Genomic DNA, 21,998 nt, shown 5'->3' with positions numbered 1-21,998 from the left:
GGATAGACATGAGTGTTCCAGATTAATGTCCTTTTCAGTTACTGTTCCTGTAGAGCGTAAAGAACATGTGACTTCTCCCCACCACCCCCACAACTCCCATATCCTCCAGCAGTGAAGAAATACCTTCTGAGGGCTCATTCCACAGCACACACACTAAAATTAGAACAATGCAGAGATTATCACAGTCCCTGAGCAGAGTGGACCCACAAACCCCTGAAGCTAGCCATCTTTTTCAAAAGTCATTAAAATGGGCACAAATGAAGAGCTATACCGCGCTTACGAAAGAAAGGAAGGAACGCCGTGAAAATTTTAATTCTACTCAAGTTCGTCTGTAAAAATAAAGCACATCCAATAGAAAGCTCAGTCGAGTTTGAGTAAAACCCAATTCTCAAATTTCAATAAGAAAGCCAATGGCCAAGAATAGCTAAGAAAATTTTGGAGATAAAGAAGTACAGTGTTGGGGACGCCTGGGTGGCTCAGTGGGTTAAGCCGCTGCCTTCGGCTCGGGTCATGATCTCGGGATCCTGGGATTGAGTCCCGCATCGGGCTCTCTGCTCGGTGGGGAGCCTGCTTCCCTCTCTCTCTCTCTCTCTCTCTGCCTGTCTCTGTCTACTGTGATCTCTCTCTGTCAAATAAATAAAATAAAATCTTAAAAAAAAAAAAAAAGAAGTACAGTGTTGGGGGGAAGAAAAGACTTGGGTGTGGGAGGGGAATTTTCACTCTGCAAGAGCTCAAGACTTAATCTGTAGTCAGTTATTAAGATGGTAAAACAGTAGCTAGCTCCATTTAACGTGATCCTAAGCAATTTGGATTTTATGCTTCTTTTTTGATTTTTTACACCGAGTATGTACCAGTTTTGTGATGAAAAGTAAAACAAAAAAACAAAAACAAACAAAAAAACAAATATTTTGAAAACTATCTACTGAAGGATTTTTTAAAAAAATCAGAATGGACTCACATGTTTGCTTTATATGCCTATTCCGACCGTAGATCTGTATGTATAATATACGCTGATGTGTTTCTGCTTACAGCGTAAGGGGTCACTAGCTCCTGGCTTACCCTGAAACTGAGTTCTATCATGCAGGCCTGCCTACTCAAGCTCTCGGTGCTCCCACCAACAAAATGGGGGTGTTGTGAGCTTCCCAGTTCCCCTCGGAGGACTGGCTGTGGCAATTGTACGAGATCATATATGAAAGTGCTTAGGAAACATCTGGCACCGTACAAAAATCGCCATTTGAAACTGAGCAGTTACAGATTTTGGGATTTCCTACCTGCCCGTGTTAGCGTGATGGAGCCATGGAAGCCCTTTGTGCTGCTCAGGGAAAGAAAGGGAGTTAGTTGGTGAAGCCTTGTTTCTACCACTGCCCCACTCCTCGTGTCCCAACTCATGGACACACTGTTGTCCCTGTTCAATCATGACATATTTCCCGAGCGCCCTGAGGCACGAGGCCCAGAGTGGTGACGGCGAAAGACACTGTCCTTGCATGCACGAAGCCTACAGAGAAGCAGAGTATTTGTGGACGTGAAACGAGGCATCTTCAAAACAGGGTGACAAATGTGGTGACGTGGTAAGTCCAGGCTGCCATGAGCTCTGCCGGGGCCACCACCAGGGTTCAGATGGTCCCAGGATGGCTCGTTTTTTTGTTTGTTTGTTTTGTTTTCTTTTGTTATGTTTTTAATTAAATTAGCCAACTTATTGGTTTAGCCAACGTCGTTGGTTTCAGACGTAGTGTTCAATAATTTGTCAGTTGCATAGAACACCCAGTGCCCATCACATCACTTGCATCCCTAAAGCCCATCACCCAGTTATCCTACCTAGAAGGGCTCTTTAGCCAAGGAAGAGTTACAATGGTGAACATGGTGAAGAGGCGGGGAGGGGGCCCGGAGATAGGGCAGGATGGAGGGAAGGCCCTTTCCAGGCATAGGGTAGAACATTTGGACAAACCCCCTGGGGCAAGAAAAAAACAATGGACCTACTCTGGGGTTAAAAAAAAAAAACAAATAATAATAATAATAAAAACTAGATCTTTTTGAAAATCTGCTTCCTAATGTTGCCGAGGCCAGACTCAGCATGGGCTCAGTGGGAGGTGTTTTGTGATAAGTTTTAGGGTGACCTTCTTCTGACCCAAGCCTCCCGACCACTCCCTTGCTGGCCTTTCCCCCTCATTGCCTGGCCTTTCCTTTTGAAAAGAGAGCACTCTGAAGAGGTGGAAAGAGGCTTTTTCTCTTTTGAAGCAGCGGCATTATGAACAGAGAAGGAAAAGTCTCCCATGAGCTGTAGCAAAATCCCACAGATTGGTTTATGAATCAATGTAGCTTAGGCTAAAGCAACCTAATTTCCTGAAAGCCACTCCATGGCTTTAGGCTTCCAGAGGGGCATAAAGCTTGTATGATATTTACTCTTAGTTAAAATTAAATGGAAATGGGGGGGGGGGAAACTTGAAGAGGAATTCTTCTGGAAGGTCACATTATTAAAGAAAAAAAAAAATTAAAGCCTGCAAAGCAAGGGGGGAGGAAAACGTATATATTCCATTAAAGAGTCTGGCAATACACATACCAAGGTGTTGAATTATTAACTGTCTCTGAGTAATTGGGTTTCATGTGACTTTTATATCTTTTTTATTGTGAAATATAACACACATTTGGGAAAGCACACGATATATAAAAGTTTCATTTAATAAATGAACACCCACGTAACAGCTACTCAGGTTAAGAAATAGGACAGGGCCTGGGACGCCTGGGGGGCTCAGGTGGTGAAGCACCTGACTTAGGCTCAGGTTGTGATCTCTGGGTTGTGGGGTCGAGCTGGCGCCAGCCCTCCTCCTCCTCCCCGAGTGGGCTCTGCACTCAGTGCGGAGTCAGTCTGCTTCTCCCTCTCCCTCTGACCTTCCCCTGCTTGTGCTCCCTCTCTCTCTTTCTCCCTCTCCTAAATACATAAAAATCTTAAAAAAAAAAAAAAAAAAAAAAGAACATGGCCTGAAAGCCCTCTATCCATCTCTTTCCGATCTCAAACCCACCCTCTCCCCAAGATGTCACTGTTGTCCTTATGTTTATGACAATCTCTTTTTTGTCTTTTCTTTAATTTTACCAGCTAAGTCTATGTCACTAGATGCTATAAATACTCTAGAATTATACCACATACAGTGTTTTGCCTCTGGCTTCTATCCCTTAACATCAGATTTCTGTTTCATCCCCGTTGCTGAGGGTACTATGGTATGGCAATTTTCAATGCTGTTTGATATTCCAAGGCTGGATATACACTCTCTACTTGTCTCCACTGTCGGTGGACAGTTGGGCTTGCTTTCAGCGTGGGGCTATGGTAAATAGAGAATCGCACGCACACATTACTGTTGGGTGTATACCCCTGGGTAGAAATCTGGGTCACCAGATAAGCATATCGTTAACTCTCATAGATAATGCCAAACAGTTACCCAAGAACAACCATAGCAACTGACATTCCCTCTAGCAGCATATGAGAGTTCCCGCTACCGTACCCTCAAGCTTTCTGTAATTTTTTCCTTTAGCTTATCTGCATTTTCTATTTCTCCTCTATAATACATATCTATATATCTTTAATTAGGTGAAATGGTTTAATTAGGCAAAATGTTATTCTAATATTTCTTAAAATTATCTTTCCCAATGGGGATATTATTTTTAAAATCTTGAATTGAAATGAGTCACTCAGAGGAAAAGCACACAGATCGCAACTCTGCAGCTTAATGAATTTTCACAAAGTGAACACAGTCACGTGTGTGCCACCCAGGTCAACGGAGAGAACTTTCTAACAGTCCCGAAGCCATCTCCCTGCCTCCTTCTGATCACCGTCCTCCCTCCTCATCAACGGGAAGCCATCAGACTTTGTTCCAACACGAGAGATGAGTTCTAACGAATAGAATGATCCAATACACAGGATTTTGTGTTTTGCCTTGTTTTCATTTTTCATCGTTGAGAGGTTCATCCGTGCTGTGACGTGTAATGGTAACTTGCTCATTTTTTTCCCCTTTTCTTGCCACAAGGAAGAAATACTGACCTAAAGGAGCTGAGCTGCTCAACACTGTTTCAACTCATGGGATATGTATGACCAGGACCACACGTGGCTTAGAACGCTTTACAGCCATTTGTATTTCTGTTGTTGCCACACAAATAACAAGATTTGGGGTTAGAAAGATTGTAGGGAGAGTGAGTGGGGTACCCGTGAGCGGCCCTCTGGTTTCTGCAGTAATGACTCCTCTGGGAACCGTCTTTCGGTGAGAACTGATGTTTTCTCTCCCTTCTTGTCCACCTAAAATGCAAAGAAGTGTCCCGTTCCCAGGCTTCACACTTTTATGTAAAATAGAGCTGCCACAGGATTTTACTGGAAAGTTGATTTGTTTCTGAGGATCATGAGAGTCCAAGGATGAAACTGGCATGTAGCCACAGGGGGAGCCCTTGACCTAGAAGCAGGGACAACTTCAAAGCTGTGTTGGTACATAATGGAACACGGCACTTTTAGCATGAATCGTAGCCTCAAAACTTTCCAAGGTGGGGGGAAAAAAACCCGAAAACTGTCTTCCAAAAGGGAAGGTAAAATCAATACCTTGTATTTTTTTACTCATTCAAATAAGCAATGCTAAACCCTTCCACAAAACACAATTGCTTAAATCTAGCTTTTGGGACTTTTTCCATTTTCTTTCTTTCTTTCTTTCTTTCTTTCTTTCTTTCTTTCTTTCTTTCTTTCTTTTTAAGAACAAACTGTCAGCTGAGCTTGAACTCTTAAAACGGAATCTTATATCAATCTATTTTTTTAAACTGGTCCAAACGTTCTGATGTGTAACTCTGTGAAAGCCTGTGTGCAAATGCGTGGTAAACATAATTTTTCTTCTTTTTTTTCTTTAGGCCTGGAGATGTAATTATTAAAGCTTCGAATGTCTGTAGTAATATTCGCAAGATATTCAAATTTGGATCACAGGAATGAAACCATCTAAGATGTGTCGTCATAACAGCGGTCCTCAGAATTATTCACTAAAGATAATTCTGCCCTCCCGCACCCACAAATCTGTAGGTAGACCGTGGACATAGCCAGAAATTTAACAAGCATACTCAAAATGGTCAAATTGATTCTCAAAACAAAGAACTCTGCATTTAAACACAACAGGTAAAAAATTTTCCACCCCCAAAATAAAACAAAACATTGCTGAAATCATGTGCAAAAAGTGACATGTCAAAAATGTTGAGTAGAATTGCAAGATTTAGGAGTCCTTGTTTGCTACACGAGCTATTAAAGAGTTTACTGATTAACTTTCTGAAAAAAAAAAAAAAGGAAAGGATAACATTTCTTAAACAGCTGATTGAGAATTTTTTTATTAGTGAACTACATAGATACCCATTGGAGAAAAATACCTATGAAGGTATGAGTTATTTTTAATAAGAATATGGTTAATTTTGCAGAAATTTAAACTGTGAAATCAAGATGTCTTTAAATTGAGCAGGGCTAACGTGCTTTTTATCCTTTCTTTCACTAGGGAGGTAAAAATCCCTTTTCCTACCCTCGTCCCCTCCCCCCACCTCCCACCTCTCTCGGATTGGGGCTAGAGAAAATTCTTAAGACCAAGAAGGCACTGGGTATAAAGTTATTGTTCTCTCTTGCCAATGCTTTTTAATCCCTATCTACCAATCTTCCCCGCTATTTCATAAAAAGAGGATCCCAGCTGTGCCAAATTGTGTGAAAGCTGTATAATTTCAAGCCACACAAGCCACAGGGGTTTAAGACAGAAATTAACAAATATATTTCAGCTTGAAACCTCACCTAGAAAGAATATCAACTAGTTTCTCAACCATTTGTAGGCCAGAGACCCCATCATCTTGCTTTTTAAGAACCCAAGAGTGAGGATTACCATGAGAAATGTCTTTTAGAATTGGATCTTGCTTGTCACCGAAACGTCCACCTTCTGCGAGTGCTCAAGTAGAACAAGAACTGAACTAGAAGTAGACGGCTCAGGTTCCAGTACTGAATTTGCCACCAACTAGTTGTATCATCGTTGCCAATTTCCTGCAATTCTTTGGCCCAGATTCCTGTCTATAAAATGAAAAAAAAGAACTAGATTCTGTAAGGATCCTTCCAGTTCTAATAATATGGTATTGTATAAGTTATATTTCTAGACTGTGATTAAGTAATAGACCACTCTCTCCCCATTACTCTACATCCAGCTGGATTTACCAAGACTTTTTCGTTCTTGCAGACGCACTGAGAGGTGGTGTTGGGTTTGGAAACCAGACTCATTGCTGGTACCCATCTCAGGTCACTTCTCCATGCCGCTGAACGTGCATCTCATCTCCTTAGTTCCTTCTAGAGACATCCCCTATCATCGCTGGTCCTTCTCGGGCATTGGAATCCTCCTGATCTTCTATGGGAGCATTAAAATATCAAAGAGAAAAGCAAAGCTGGGTATGGAGCTCTGGGCTGCCATATATGTTTGGGTCGCTCCCGGGAGGACTGAGGATCTGTAAACACCGGGACCTCCTTCCTTTTAACACTTCTTTTAACCTTGGAGAGTTATCCTCGGGATAGCATCAACATTCAGTCCCTGTAACTAGAGCTCAGAAGACAATCTGAAAGAGTAAGTTTTATGGCATCATCCATGAGACCTGACACAGGAGAGAATTTTCCCGCACTCTCGGAACGCCAGCGGGTGCCGCCATGAGGAGCTGCAAACGGGGAAGCGAATCCACTCCATCCTACGAGGAGCCCTTCCTGTTTTGTCAGCCAGCATGGTTTCCTAAATCTCAGATTGCAACAGAACTGTTCTGCAATTCCATGGCTAGCTATTTCGGGAGCCTAACACAGCAGGACAAATGTGCACAAGTCCACACAGTAAGACAGAAGAATTAAAAATGTATTTACCATCTGTTGGTAGTTTCCTTACGGGGCTTTTTTTTTTTTTCCTTTACTGCAGCCACAAATAGGGTCTTCTTACTTCCTTCCCTGCTCAGAGAGCAGAGTTCTCTCTTCACATCACTGCAAACACAGGTTTTTTTTTCCCCCCCCTTCTCCTTCTCCTTCTTTTCCTTCTTCCCCTCTTTTAAATTCCCCCAGAGTATTAACTCTGGGACGATTTCGGGTTCTAGGATCATTTCCTTCACATATAAAGCAAACAAGTCTGTGAAGAGGTTGTAGTGTTTTGTACAATTTTTACAGCCAGGTTGGTCTCAGATCCTATACTCGTGTTCTGGGCACAGTGGACTCTAGGAAGCTCCAGCGGAGAACAGGAGGAGTCAAGTTCAGGCTGACTGAATGGAAGTCAAGTCCTTAAATTGAACTTGGGAATTCATATTGGCCCTTTACAGTCTACTTAATCCTCACCAAGATGGGATGTGCCAGATGGGAGCAAACATTTCTAATAGGAAAGGATCCAAGGGACGTGACCCTGGACTTCAAGGGAAAGCCATTTACAGGCATGTGATGGCATAGGCAACAATCATAAGCGAGAGTATAGCTTTGCTAGTTGAGAAAAAGTAGAGCTTTGTTAACTACTTTGGTTGACCTGAAGCCTTTTGGTTAATGTAGGAATGCTCAATTCTCAACAAAAATCACTCACTTTAATTTCTGAGGTGCGCATATCATTTGCTCGAACATAAAATCTAATAAATAGAGGTGGGTATTAAAAGTGTCGCTTTAGCCAAAATATTGTGATGTGGTGTTATGACTCTGACTAACCTATTTCATTCGGGTTTTGTTAAAAATTTACTTAAAAATTGTTAAAAATTCTCAGACTGCATAGGTGGGTAACTTCACCTTGAAAAAACTGGGCAACCTGGGGCCCTGCGCAAGACCTTTAAAGGCCAAGTCTCAGTTTAATCACCTAAGAAATGGGGATCACGATCTTTCCCTCAGTGTATCCTTGTGGGATTAGAGGCGATGAGATTTGCAAAACTCTTATCATGTTGCCTGGCATAGAGTAAGAGCTTGATAAGTGGTGGCTTTTATTAGGATTATTAGAAACCATAGCTATGCTACCATTTTTCTCAAAACTTGCCATCAGCTTCATACATTCTCTTCAATTCTGCCTTTGAATTTTGTGTTTTAAAAAGCTCTTCGGGAATCTGAGCCTGATCATGAAATTCAGCTCGTTCTGACTCAGCTTTATTAGTGATACCAGATATAATTAAGTCAAAGATCAAGCAAATAGAATAGGCACTTGTTTTGGATTAGCTGTAATGAGATTGCTGTTGTGTTGGACCTTATGAGGCTTTGTACATAGTAGGTCTGGAAAAATATCATCGCTCATTTAACAGTCAATGTATCTCTAATGGGTGTCTATCATGGGCTAAGGACTCTTCTAGGCACTTGGGGTTTATCAGTGAGTAAGATAGACAAAACCCCTGCTCTCCTGACAAACAAAAATTAAAAAAATTAAAAAATAAAAGAAACGACACAGAATGTTCTAAGGTAATGCATTTATGGAATAATAGAGCAGGGCAAAGTGGGTCAGGAAAGTTGGAGGGTATAATTTTAAGGAGAGGGAGGTCACATTAGGCTTCTCAGGTAGGCTTTTTTTTTTTTTTTTTTTTTTTTAGAAAAATTAAAAAAAGACAGAAGAAGGTGAAGAAGTGAGCCCTGGAAAGTCAAGGAAAAGCATTCTTTTTTTTTTTTTTTTTTTTAAAGATTTTATTTATTTACTTGACAAAGAGATCACAAGTAGGCAGAGAGGCAGGCAGAAAGAGAGAGGAAAGCAGGCTCCCCGCTGAGCAGAGAGCCCGATGCGGGGCTCGATCCCAGGACCCTGAGACCATGACCTGAGCCGAAGGCAGAGGCTTAACCCACTGAGCCACCCAGGCACCCCCAGGAAAAGCATTCTGAGCAGAGGGACCAGCAAGCAGAAAGGCCCCGAGGCAAGAGAGTGCATGGCTTGTCTGAGGACCAGCAAAGACGACAGTGAGGCTGGAGCTCTGGGAGCAAGGAGAGAGTGATAGGATATGGGATCTGAAAGATTGAGGGTGTCCTGATTGTGTGGGGGCTTTGTGGGGCATGGGAGGACTTTGACTTTGACTCCAAGGGGAGTAGAACCATTGGAGGCTTCTGAGCCAAGGGGAGGCGTCACGTGACACAGACCACCGGCTGCAGTTTAGGACAGTTTAGGAGACTGGTGGGAAAACCCTAGTGAAGGATGGTAATGCTTTAGCTTCCATGGTGGCAGCCCACGTGGGGAGAAATGGTCAGATTCTGGCTCTCTTTTGGAGGTAGAGCTGCTTGGATTTGGGGGGCAGATTAGATGTGGGCAACAAAAGAGAGAGGAGTAGAGATGCTTTTGAACCGAAATGGTTGAAAGGATGGAGTTATCATTTCCTGAGGTTTGTATGCAAGTCTTCGAGTTTACATCCCATGACGAGTCTGAGAATAGGTACCTCAGGATTCTGGGCTCGAGTGTAAATCAGAAAGACTGAGGTTTTTATAAGCACTTTTACAACACTCTAATGAACCATTAAACAACCACCACCACCACCAACCAGCAGCAGTGATTTGGTCGTATTTACTTAATGCCAAACAATTAATGTAGTTTTCTAACCTTTTTTCCTCACCCTGTTCCACACACTGGAATACCATTTCTGAAGCAGGTCGCTGCTGGTACCTTCTGGAATCTGGCAGAGGGACCTGAGGAAGCCGGTGGTTGACTTTTGAGCTGAGGCCCAGTGGGGAGCACAGGCTGCTCCCTTAGACCTCTGCCCCCCCAACCCCGTGCCTGGGGCCAAAAGCCAGCCTTCACCAGGATGATGGGGGATGGTTCTGGAAGGCTCCTGACAACTTTCCTACTCCATCGGACCTTTTGTGTATTGGTGGTGTCATGAGTAAAAGACCACCCATACATCCAGAAGTGATTACCTACGCGGATCTATAGAAGTAAGAGATCAGACTGTATAGGTAAATAAAGAGAAAAAAAGAACACAACAGGTCTGGAATCACAGATCTCATTAAGAGGGTGTATCGGTTTGCCCAAGCTGCAGTAACAAATGGCCACAAACTGGGTGGCTCGAAACAAGTTCTCTCACAGTTCTGGAAGCTAGATACCCAGACTTAAGGTGTCAGCAGGGCCGTGCTCTCCCTGGGGCTCTAGGGAAGCATCCTTCCTTGCCTCTTCTAGCTTCTGATTGCTTGTCTTATGGCAGCGTAATACTGGCCTCCATCTTTGCTTGGCCTTCTTCTCTGCATCCACTCTGGGTCTCTGTGTTCCTCCTCTTCTTAAGAGGACAGAAGTCCTATTGATTTAGGGACCATCCTAACCCAGGAAGACCTCATTTCAATGAATGACATCTGCAAAGACGCTGTTTGCAAATAAAGCCACACTCAAGAGCTGCTGGGCTTAGGACTTCAGTCCATCTTTTTTGGGGGATTAACTATTCACCCTGCCACAGAGGGCAACAGGAACTCACGTGAAGAAATGACCTGTGGGACGAGTCATCAACGAGGAGTCATGAACAAAAGGAAAACAGTTGCATGCTGAAATGATAAGCAGAGGTCAAGATGGTCTGGGGAGGGACAGGAAGTGTTCTGATAAGAGACGCTCTCACTTAGGATACTCTTTCCATCTGTGCTGATGGCCCTGATTTTTTTTTTCTGTCAGAGTTTTAAAAAATATTGTATAAATAAAAAGAATAAGAAAATAGCACTTCTCTGACTCACACGTTGGGCAGAGCACAGACTCTTGTGATCATCAGGAAAGACTTCACAGAAGTGTTGATGTTTGTGCAGGATCTCAGGGTATGAGGATAAGTCGCCATGCAAAGAAGGGGTGCGGGGGTGGTGGTGGTGAGGGGAGGGGGCTTCCCATACAGACAGACCAGCACATGCAAAAGCACAGTGTTATTTCAGGGATAAACTCTTTACTTCTGCAAGCAGGGTGAAAAGCCTTTAAAGGCAATGCTGATCTTGTCGACCCAATCTGCATTACTGAGAAACAGTGTTATAAAATGAAGGCGGGGGGACCTTTTTGGTTTTAATCAATGCACAAATACCCAACCGATAACCTGAAAGAACACGAGGAGCCTATAGAGGGAGGAGTTAATTGCTGGACGCATTTGCCAAAGCACAACTATGGAAACCCCACCCTCAGCCAGATCTGGAGAAATCAAAGGGCTGAATGTGGTATAAATTCTTCTGCCCTGATTGCATAAGGAGATCTGCCAACATTTTTTCTCTGATATATTCCTTTCTGCATCAAGGACTGAACCGGGTTCTGAAAAACCCGATGGTGAACTGAGATAGGCAGTTCTGAATCACCGCCACGATCTAGGAAAATTAACTCCCCACTGATCTCCCCGAAGAAGCACCCTAGCTTGTGGCCCCTGACATCGGCATCAGGATCAGGCCGGGATCCTGTCATAGCGCGGCTCCCCTTTTTTGGCATAAGAATGTACAGGATGCCAGTAAAGTTCACACTGGGTCATCTAAGTCTCTTTAAATGCACGATGATTCATTGCTGGGGGTGGGGGAGAGAGGACGGTGAGGGGGAAGGAAGCGCAGAGCGGAGAGGCGGAGCGAGGTAATTATGAAATTGACTGCAGGGAAAAAAAGCTAGCTCCGGGAGTGATGGGGTCACATGTTCTTACTATTGGTATTTAAGCTACAACTTTTCAACGGGGGAGGAGGGGGAAGGGGGAGGGGCTGGGAACCAGATCCGGGAAGGTGATTGGCTTTCGGAGGGATGCGGGCACCAGACGCCTGACATATTAACATGTTAATTTCTCCTTCTTTCTTAGAATAAAAATCGGGCTGCAGTGGTATGAGTGAACCATTTGTCTTCTTCTACTTGATTTACTCGCACTCGGGCTGACAGGGTCTTCCATTCTGTGCGTTCGTTTTGTACTTAAAAAGGGATTGTTTGTAATTTACAGTTTAAGTCGGAGTGCTATTATTCTGCTCTGTCAGAAAGCATCTGTGGCAGGAGCTTTTGTTTCCTGTCTATGCCTCAGACACCCAGCAAATCGGCATCTTCAGGCGTCAGTCTAGAGAGCGTCCCCAAGTCTGCCAGCAGGGAAACTTGCAAGGGGCCTGGCAGAAAAGGGTTCTTTCTGCAGATAACAGACAGCCCTCCCTGAAAGCCAGCTTCCTCCGTGAACTCTAGTTATGTAGGTCAAAAAGCGAAGTTTGCCAATGCATTTTTTTCCTTGACCCTGCCTTTTTGGGGGTAAACTTGATAAATTCCTCATAAAATAATTTTCTTAACCCCCCCCCCCAACACACACACCTTATTTGGGTTAGCTTCTCCTGGCCCATGTTGACTCAAGAAAAATAAAGTAAGTGAGAGAGCTTAAAACGGTGTATTTTAATGGCATACGCTGGAAAAACAAAGAAGTCCCATAGCAATCTGATGTTTATTTTTTTAGCCTGTTGTTGCCCCGATCTTCTTTTGAAGGCAACCCAAGATCAAGATGTACAACCCATCAACTGCCACTACCTTAAGTTCAAACAACGGTGGCTTTGGGCTTTGATTTTAATTTGGAAAAAAGTATTTCTTTTGAGGAAACAAAATGCCAAGTTGTTAATGAAATGCTTTTAATAGATTCCTAAATGCTCCCAGCCAACAGCAAGCAAAGTTCAACTCGCTCATCCTAAGCCTAAAAAGGTCCTTTCTCTTTCCGTGTTACGAGAGCTATGTTCTGCAGATGGTGGAGACCATATATTCTGATCCTTCATAGGTCACTGCATTACTTTTGATCTTGGTCCCAGTTGTATTTATGAACATCTATCTGGGTCTTGCTTGCAAACTAAATAATGATGGCTAAAAATCATCTCATTTCCTTTTGACATGCACTGTTGTACTGGATGTATTAGAACGTGTTTCTTAAAACATGGATTTCCTTTTGATGGCCTTGACTTGTTTTCTAGTTAAGTGGCAATTATATAATTTTCATTATGAGTGCTCGTTGGTCACTAGAAGGTATCCACCCCCAGACTGTTTAGCTACAGGCAGCTAAACAGCACTCTAAAACAGAGTGTAAGTTTTCTAGCAGCTTCTCCAGGGTGGGAAAGGACCTGAGATCCTCCCAAAAAAGACCTAGTTAGAGGTAAGCCTAACAAATCTGTGTTTTGCTGGCCCATGCTAGATCTGCCAGTGAGATTTCGGCTCACTCCCAGGGGTCAATTTCACCAGGGAGAAGGCCCATGTTGTATTAGATAGTGCAAGGGGGAAACCTCTGGAAGGTAGAAAATAATTAAGTGATCTACCACACTCCTATAGAGAGCCATGCCAGGATCCTGAAGTCTCTGACTGTGGATTCTTAGAACTAATTCCTGTACCTCTCAGCCCCCTTAGCTCTACCAGTGCTGTCCACTTGAAATATAATATGCGGCCCTTTCATATGCATAATTTATAAAATTTTATAGTAACCACAGTAAGGCGTAAAAGGAAACATGCACAATTAATGTTAACAATAAATTTTATGTCATCTAACATATGCAGGATAGTTTCAACACTTAATCAATACAAAAGGATTGAGGGATACATATGTGTATGTATGTATGTACGCATATGTGTGTATGTACATGTTCATTCTAAGTTTTTGAAACCCGAGGTATATTTCATACTTACAACACTCATCCGCTTGAACTAACCACAGTTCAGGTTCCAAATAGCCACGCTGGAGAGTGCAGACCTATCCCAAAGCACTTGTTTTGATTTCAAATCATAGATGGAATCTTATTGAAAATTGCCTAATGTGTGTGCTGTTAAATTATAAAGTGTTGGTAGGCTACAGTAACTTTAATTGCACTCTTGACTATCGGTGATGTCATTTGGATTGGCCAAAAGCCAGTCTTGCTACAGTTTGGTGGAGGGTCAAATAAAGATGATTCAGGATCATTAAGAGTCTCTGCTCTGCACAGGGCCCAGTGACTGTAGTTTGGGTGTGGTGAGCTGACCTCAGACTCTATTGTGTGAGCAATGTGCCCATTTGTTTTCTGTTTCTTTTACTTTTCTGGCCTCCGCAGCTTCATTTGGGAGTGCAATTTAAGAAAGATATATTTGTTTTGCCAGGACACTTTGATTGGCTCAGATTTTCAAATGACATATGTAGGGTAACACCCTCCCTATAATAGCATGGTTAAAGGTCTGTCAGTGTTTCCGTTAAAAATTCAAACTTTCCAGGATTTATTACACAGCCATAACAAATGGCTCCAGGCAGAAACTTGGCAAATCCTTCTTGAACGTAGGAGGAAATCTTTTTTTTTTTTTTTAACAATTTTTAAAAGGGGGAAAAAATAAACAAGTGTTTACCACTTCCATTTACTCTTGTGATTCTTTTGATAGGAAAGGCATTCAGAGAAAAGACACAGCCTATCTTTACGTTTTGTTTGTTTTACAAACTTGAGATATTAACGTGAGCTTGCAAGTCAAATTTTGCCAGAAAGGTCTATAATTGTCCTCCTACCTGACAAGTTTTCAAGGATTCTAGTATTGGATTCTCAAGTTCCTACGTCTGATGAATATACTGACTGGGGAGGTGCTGTGTCAGTTGACGATGAGTCTTTACTCTTCATCGTGGTAAACATGGACAGTTTCAAAAGATACAATTTGTTTTGATGGGAATTCCTTGCAGACAGAGATTTCCTACTCATCTAGATTCTCAGGGTCTAGTTATTGTAGATGTACAGTACACGACTATGGGAGAATGAATGATAAATACATAAAAAGCATCTTGAGAATTAAGACACAGTCTCTGTTCCTATTTAAATATTCGCTTATTAAATATTCGATATCTAGTAACCTGGGAAAATCTTTGAAACGGTAAACAGCATGCTGCTGGACCTTTCACGTCTATGCCTTCCCCACCTGTGAACACCTCGGTGGGTTATTATAGCAATTAAACCACCCAATGCTACGAACGCACAAGCCAGTTCCAAACTTTTTTGAGGCTTGCCTCTCTCATGTCTCTTCTACCTCTTGGGAGTATCTATCCAGAAGTTTCTGAAAAATGTGAAATGCTGTGTAGATATCATTCAAACGCAAATGCTCACCACTGCAAATGTTAGGGATAAGCCCCCTCCAATTACTGGGAAAGTAAAACATGATGAGAAAGTGCACATTCTCTCCCCGACATATTTGAGTCCAAATCAACCTGATTTATCTGATGTTGTGCTGGGCTGATGGACCCCAAAGCTTTTGAGATATGTAGGAGATAGGGGCACCTCGGTGGCTCAGTGGGTTAAGCCTCTGCCTTTGTCTCGGGTCATAATCTCAGGGTTCTGGGATTGAGCCCGGCATTGGGCTCTCTGCTCAGTGCGGAGCCTGCTTCCCCCTCTCTCCCTGCCTGCCTCTCTGCCTACTTGTGGTCTCTCTCTGTCAAATAGATAAATAAAATCTTAAAAAAAAAAAAAAGATGTACAGGAGATACTCTTAGAGTGACCTTATTCTGTATTCTATTATTTTTTCCCCGGTTTCACTGAGAAGTAATTGGCATACATCACTGTGTAAGTTTAAGGCGGACAGCATGATGGTTTGATTCGCATCTGTTGTGAAATGGTTGTTTTCTTTATTTTCCACTGGAGAAGAGCGAAGGGGTCTTTTCCGAGTATGACTTTTGAAGTCCACTTAAAAAAAAAATGAAGTCTAGAACTGTAAATAATATGTCTATATTCTAGTTAACATCCAATCTGTTCACTCATTTCGTTGTTATAACCCCGTAAGCTGTTTGTGTTTGCTTATTTTTGTTTCGTTTTATTTTGAACTATGTAAGAAAGAGGCTACTTTCAGTGAAAACATAGACTATGATTTAAAATCCTTCATGATTTGGAGTGCTTGTATGCTTGTTTTATTAAGCACTCTTGTGCTCCCTCTGCTGCCGTGAAGAAAACCTTCACATTCAAGACCCCACGACATTCCTCAGGGTCCACTTGGCAACCATGAGGCAGATTTCCGCATGAAATCAGGGCTCTCATCTGAAATACAGTACTATTGGACCAAAACATAAAATGTAATCGTGTTTCATTAAAAAGTGAAAATTACTTAAAGGCGGAGGGAATAAAAAAAGGAATAAACAGAAGAATTAAGTTCTACATCTGTGGGCAAATGCACCTAGAAAGCCCTGTATTACAGACAGTGTTCTTGATACCGGAGCGTGATCAGAAATCACCGGAGGTGCTGGCTAAAAGGCGGTTTGCAATTCAGTAGGTCTGGGATGGATCTCTCATTCTGAATTTCTAAAAAGCTCCCAGCTGCTCTGAAGATAAGGCTTTTAGAAGCAAGATGTAATACATAATGATATGATATCATATATACTCGATAGCCCACTTTAAGCCCTCAAAAGTAGATACTATCAAAACAATGAATTAGATGTAAGGGATTAAAAAATGATTTTCCATGGCATTTGAGCAACACAGAACACAGACTAGGAGTAAGGCTAGGCAGGCCTTATCTCTCAATTTCCTTTTATTTTTAAGTTTGACTTATGCTTGTATGAATACAATATCAGATTTATGAATAGGACTGTAGTACTACATATTTGCCTACTGGCTTCTCAAAAGCCCTGCCCTTTCACTGAGTTTCTGTCTGCACGAGAGAGCCTTGTTGTTAAAGAATGAGTGTCAGTTATTTGCACGTTTACTATTTTGCCATCTGAAAATAAAATATTTCAGTACTAAAGGTAATGGAACGGATCAGGAGAATACTGCTTTGCAGGAAGGAATAGTTCCAGAGTTTAACGGCACTTTCTGGCTTTAATCTTAATAACTAAGAAAGTAAATGACACATTTCTTATTAATTGCTTTTACTGTTTGGGTAATATACATACTTGGCGTCCTTAAGGGAACATTTAAATTAATTGACTCACTCTAATCTGAATTATGTGTTTTAATTTGTTTAAGGTTGTTAAAATAACTTAAACTGCCTGTGTCAGTGTAATAATTAAAATATTAGCTGTTTTTGGCTGAAAAATCTCTCAATGTAAAAATGTCTAAAAATAGAGTGGAGGTGGATTGGGCATTCTGCAGAAGAAAAAAACATCTCAGTTAAGCCAAAAACATGGCAACCAATATTTTCTGTTACAAAGATATTTTAGATGGAGTTAGTTTTTAAGAAAGCTGCCCGAAACTGAAATGAATAGCAGGTCTGTTTATTAATAGAGCAGTAATAACAATGCCCGCAGCACAAAGCACACGTCTTTTCAGTGCCCAACCCACTGCTTCTGATCCTTTGAGGAGCCAGCCCGGTCTGCCAAGCAGGGGGAGGAGTCAGTACCCGGTTCTGTTCTGAGATACTAGCCTTCACCTTGATAATGCTTGTCAACAACAAAACGCCAGGAAGAGCCTTTTCAGGAAACTGATTTCAACTGTCCACTAGAGGCTGTAATGAGACCAACAATGTCACTTTAGACCAACCTGGGGTTTTAAACTGTAGCAATCATCGCGTTTTAAACGGGGGAAAAAAAAAAAAAAGTTGTAGAACCCAGTAAGCGTGAACAGTAGTAGTTTTCTTTTCTTTTTTTTCTTTTTTTAAAATTGCCGTGTATATGTGCATGGTATTTCAAAATGTGAGAAAAAAAAATGATTTCCGGGGCTCTCCACCTTCCTAGTTGTTAGTATGCTTATTTTTATTTCTGTAGCACGTTGTCTCTACGATACAGTTGTTTAAAAGCTGACACATTTCTCTTGGTGATTCTGTATCCTGCTTCAGTTGGTGACTAACCGTTAGGTCATGAGGAAACTCAGCCAAAGGTTTCTCCAACACAGCTTACAGTCAATAGTGGTGGCTTCCAGGGAGAAACTTGGGTGGAAAGATCATGTTTCTAGACACTGGGTTCTAAGCACCTGAAAGAGGTCAAATGCTGCCCCGACACCTACTGGTCTTCCAGAATTATCTGCAGCAAGGAGACCGCTGCACTGAGCTCCCTTCTGCATGGAGGTGCCTTCGCTTTTCTCCAGGCGCCACACCTGTTGGCAAGGGGCACCCCTGCACTGAAGATTGCTTCCCACCGAGAGCTCACACCTGGTGGTGGTACACGCGGAGAGGGCGGGGTGGTGGGCCGCTGAGAAACGCGCTTCACAATTGAGCGCAGAGGAAGTTCCTCCGTGTGGATTCACGAGAACTGCCATCTGATGCTCGGTTTGCTTTCTGTATCTCCTGCACCGGTTACCTCATTTCCGATTAAATTAATGATCCCGAATTAGCTGCGAGAGGAGTGCGCGGGTCGTCTTCCAAGGCTGGGGCCGGGGACTTCAGTACCCAAAGCAGATTTCCAGACCTGCAGAAAGCGCAAGGGGAGGTGGGGGCAGGGAGGGCACCCGCTTTCAGAGGCAGGAAAGGTGACGGTGCACATGCAGTCGCGGGGACCCTTCAAACTTTGCTGAGTTGCACGCACAGGCAGTCCGCGCAGCCCCGCCGTCCTGGTTCCGGAACGAAACCGGTTTGGGGGTTAACGTGCACGACGATCCGAGTCAGCCCTCTTAGACGATTCTCGGCGTGCCCGGGACGAAGGGCACGTCGGGATCACACTTGACCACCCCCCCTTCCCGGGGTCGGTATTTCGCCGGCTGCGAGCTGAAGGCTGACACCCCTCCGAGAGTCCTCCAGGGCGCCCTGAGTTGCACCCCGCTGTCGCTCTGTCCCCTCCAACTAGGTGCAGGGACCCGGGGAGGCGCGCGAGGACCGACCGGTCACCGCTAAAATTACCTCATCGCTCCAGCTCCCCGCCCCTTTCCCAAACCTGGAAGAAGCGTCCCCTCCGGCCGGAGTCGCACCCCCCGCCCCCCGCTCCCGAGCCAGTCTCGGGCCACGCGCCGCCTCCCCGGGGGCCGCCGGGCCCGGGCAGCGCGCAGCCAAGGGTTAAGGGCGCCGGCCGGCCGGTCGCCGCGCGGTGCGCTCGCGGTGCTCCGAGCCGCTCGCCCCGCCGCCCGCCAGAGGGTGCCCCCCCCCCAAGTCGGATCCTTAAGCTGCGGCGGCGGCAGCCAACTGCTCCATATTTGGCTTCTATTACACATTTACATACTGGAGCGAGCGAGCGAGCGAGCGCGAGAGAGCGCGAGGGAGGGAGGGCGGGCGGGCGGAGGGAGGAGGGAGGGGAGGGGAGCAGGGGGGGTAGGAGGAGGAGGACGAGGAGGAGGAGGAGGAGGACGAGGAGGAGGAGGAGGAGGAGGACGAGGAGGAGGAGGAGGAGAGAGCAGAGTATACCGCAGACATCATTTCTACTACAGTGGCGGAGCCGTACAGGACCTGTTTCACTGCAGGGGGATCCAAAACAAGCCCCGCGGAGCAGCCGCCAGAGCTACAGCAGCCGCAAGACACTGTTTCTCTCCCTCTGCCCCCCCTTCCCCACGCAACCCCAGATCCATTTACACTTTACAGTAAGTGGCTATTTTTTTTCTCCTCTGATTCTCTCTTCCCCCTCCCCCATCCCCTTCGCCCCTTATTTAGATTAAAATTTGCCCCTGCCCCCGCTCTCCAGAGAGGGGCAAAAGCAACAACCAGCAAACAAACCCCAAACCCCAGTCGCCGGCACAGAAAACAGCTGGAAGAGGAGCGAAGGAAATCGACGCGTCGTGTTGTGTTGTGTGTGTGTGTGTGTGTGTGTGTGTGTACATACAACCTTCTCCCGCTCCAGCCTCCCGGGCCGACACCCCCGCTCGGGGCGCAGGGACTGACGGCAGGGGGCTGCGGGGCGGGTGGGCGCCCGCCAGGCGAGGGGGCGCGCCCGGGCTGGGGGTGCGGGCGCGGGCGCGGGCGGGGAGAGCGGCGGCGGCGCCCCGCTCCGGCGGCTGCCGGTCCGGCCGCGAGTGCGGAGAGCCGCGTCCCCCTCCCTCGAGGTGGCGTAGGGGTAGCGGCGGCGGCGGCGGCGGCGGCGGCAGCGGCCGGGGGTCGCGCGCTGCCCTCTCCTCCCGCCGCCCCCTCCTCAGCCCTCTCCCCACGGAGGGCGGCGGGGCGAGTGGGTCTGGAGGAGGGCCGGGCTTCCCCGCGGGTGGCCGCCCGGCCTCCGAGCCCGGGGCGGGGGTCTCGCCGCGGAGGCCGGCCTCGCCGGGTGTGCGGCTGCGGGCCGGGACTTTGCGCGCGGCCGGGCGCCGGGCGGTGGGAGCGCGGGGGGCGCGGAGGGGTGGGCGCGGGGGGAGCCGACGCGCGGGTGCCGGCGGCGCGGCTGGAGCGGCGGCAGCGGCCCTGCTGTCGCCGCCGCCGCCACTGCCGCCCTGTTGGTGCGGCCGCTTCCTGATCATGTGCAGCCGCCGCCGCCCGGAGCCGGCAGCCCGCGAGCGCCCCAGCCCGGGCCGGCGCCCCCGCCAGCGGCCGCGGCAGGAGCGGAGGAGCGGCGGCGGGCGCTGCCCTGCCGGCGCGGGGAGTGAGCGGCTGCGCGGCTGCTGGGAGGGTGAATGAAGCCAGGAGGAGGGGAAGGAGGAGGCGGCGGCGGCGGAGGAGGCGCTGCGGGGACTGGGATGCGCCCTGGAGCCCCGCGGCTCGTTCACTCTGGGCCGGGCCGGAGACTCCGCCACTCCCGCGGCCGCCGCCGCCGCCGCCTCCTACGTGGTTCCAGCGCTGCGAGCAGGCCGGTCCCGCAGGGGGCAGGGAAGGGGCCGGCCGGGCGGAGCGAGAGGTGAGGCGGCGGCGGAGCGCGGCGTGAGTGTGAGTGAGTGCGTGCGCGTGTGAGTGCTTGTGTGTGTGAGTGTGTGTGTGTGTGCGCGCGGGGGGGGCGGCGAGGGCCGTCGCGCTGGGGAGCGGCCCCTCGGTGGCCACTTGGCTGACTCTGCGGCGCCCCGACCCCTCCCCAGCCCCCCGCCCTCGGGCCGCCTTCCTAAACTCCCGGGCTTGTGCTTTCATTTTATTTCCGACCACGTAGGGGGCTGACTGGAAGCGGTGGAACAATTCAGGTTTTCTGGGGAGATTGAGCAAGGACCTTAGTGGGGGGTGGAAGTAGGGTGGTGGTGGAGATCTTGCCAGAAGACAACAACCAAAAAAAAAAAAAAAAAATCAGTTTCCAAGGACCGTGGGGTTCGGTTCAACCCTGTGGCTGTTCTGTTTTGTTTTGCTTTCCTAGTATATAATCCTGCAGATAAGAGGGTAATATAAATACTTCGGGAGATTGGGAAATTGCTGAAGAGTAGTAAGGGCAAAAAAAAAAAAAAAAAAGCCAGTCGGAAGCTGGTTATATAATGCGCGATGTGGCTAACGAGAACGGCAAGCTATTTTTATTTTGTTTACCGTATGCTGTGCAGTAGGGACTCCTCCAAACTGGTTCTGTCCCCGAAGAGATTCTTAGCTTCCCTGCGAGATCCGCAGGATACAATTAGTAAAATTGGAAGACCCTAGTACACCCACAGAATAAAAACTACCGCCTTAGAGTGGCCTGCTCCCTGCACACCCCTTCGTGCATGCAGGGAAATGTGTATATGCAAATAAGCTCTCCTTTGGCAATCTGGTAGTCCCATCTCAATGACATTTGTGTTTTGTAATGCAGGCTGTTCTTAATATTTAAACATTGTGGGTACATATCGCACAGAGCAGTGGGTAGTTACTTGATGGTTATTTTTAGGCATAGCTAGTTACTTTTCCAACCCTGTTAGGGAAGCCACTTCTCTTTGGGTTTCTCGGGAGTCCTGCAGTTCCTAGAAGCGCCCCCCCCACCTTAGCCCACCCTGGGGTATAGTAGTGGGGTACCTGGGTTTTTTTGTTTTGTTTTGGTTTGGTTTTGGTTTTTTGTTTGTTTTTTGGTGGAGTGAAGCCTAACCATCAATCCCGCACATGAACTCCTGGAAAGGGGTTGCACCCTAACAGCTAATGCTGTGGCATTTAATCTCCTCCGACTGTCCTAGGACTGTGTGCACCTCAGTCAATATTTTAGAAGCTCCGCAGACAAATGGGCTTGGGGGCTGCCTTCTGGGTACAGCTGAGGGCGAAGGGCTCCCCGGAACCTCCTGGCCGCCCATGTTTCTCTTCCTACAGATCCGTGTCAGGGGTGTAGGTTTTCCCTGCACTTACTCTGCGGATCACTCCTGTAATTAGATCAGGCTGCCATGGCAACAGACAGTGTGCCTGGTCCATTCAGGTGGGTTT

The sequence above is a fragment of the Lontra canadensis genome, unplaced genomic scaffold (assembly GCF_010015895.1).
Source record: "Lontra canadensis isolate GAN:19392208 unplaced genomic scaffold, GSC_riverotter_1.0 scaffold21, whole genome shotgun sequence".
In the NCBI taxonomy this organism is placed as follows: Eukaryota; Metazoa; Chordata; class Mammalia; order Carnivora; family Mustelidae; genus Lontra; species Lontra canadensis.
The sequence above is the reverse complement of the archived record's forward strand: the minus strand, read 5'-3'. Positions refer to the sequence as shown.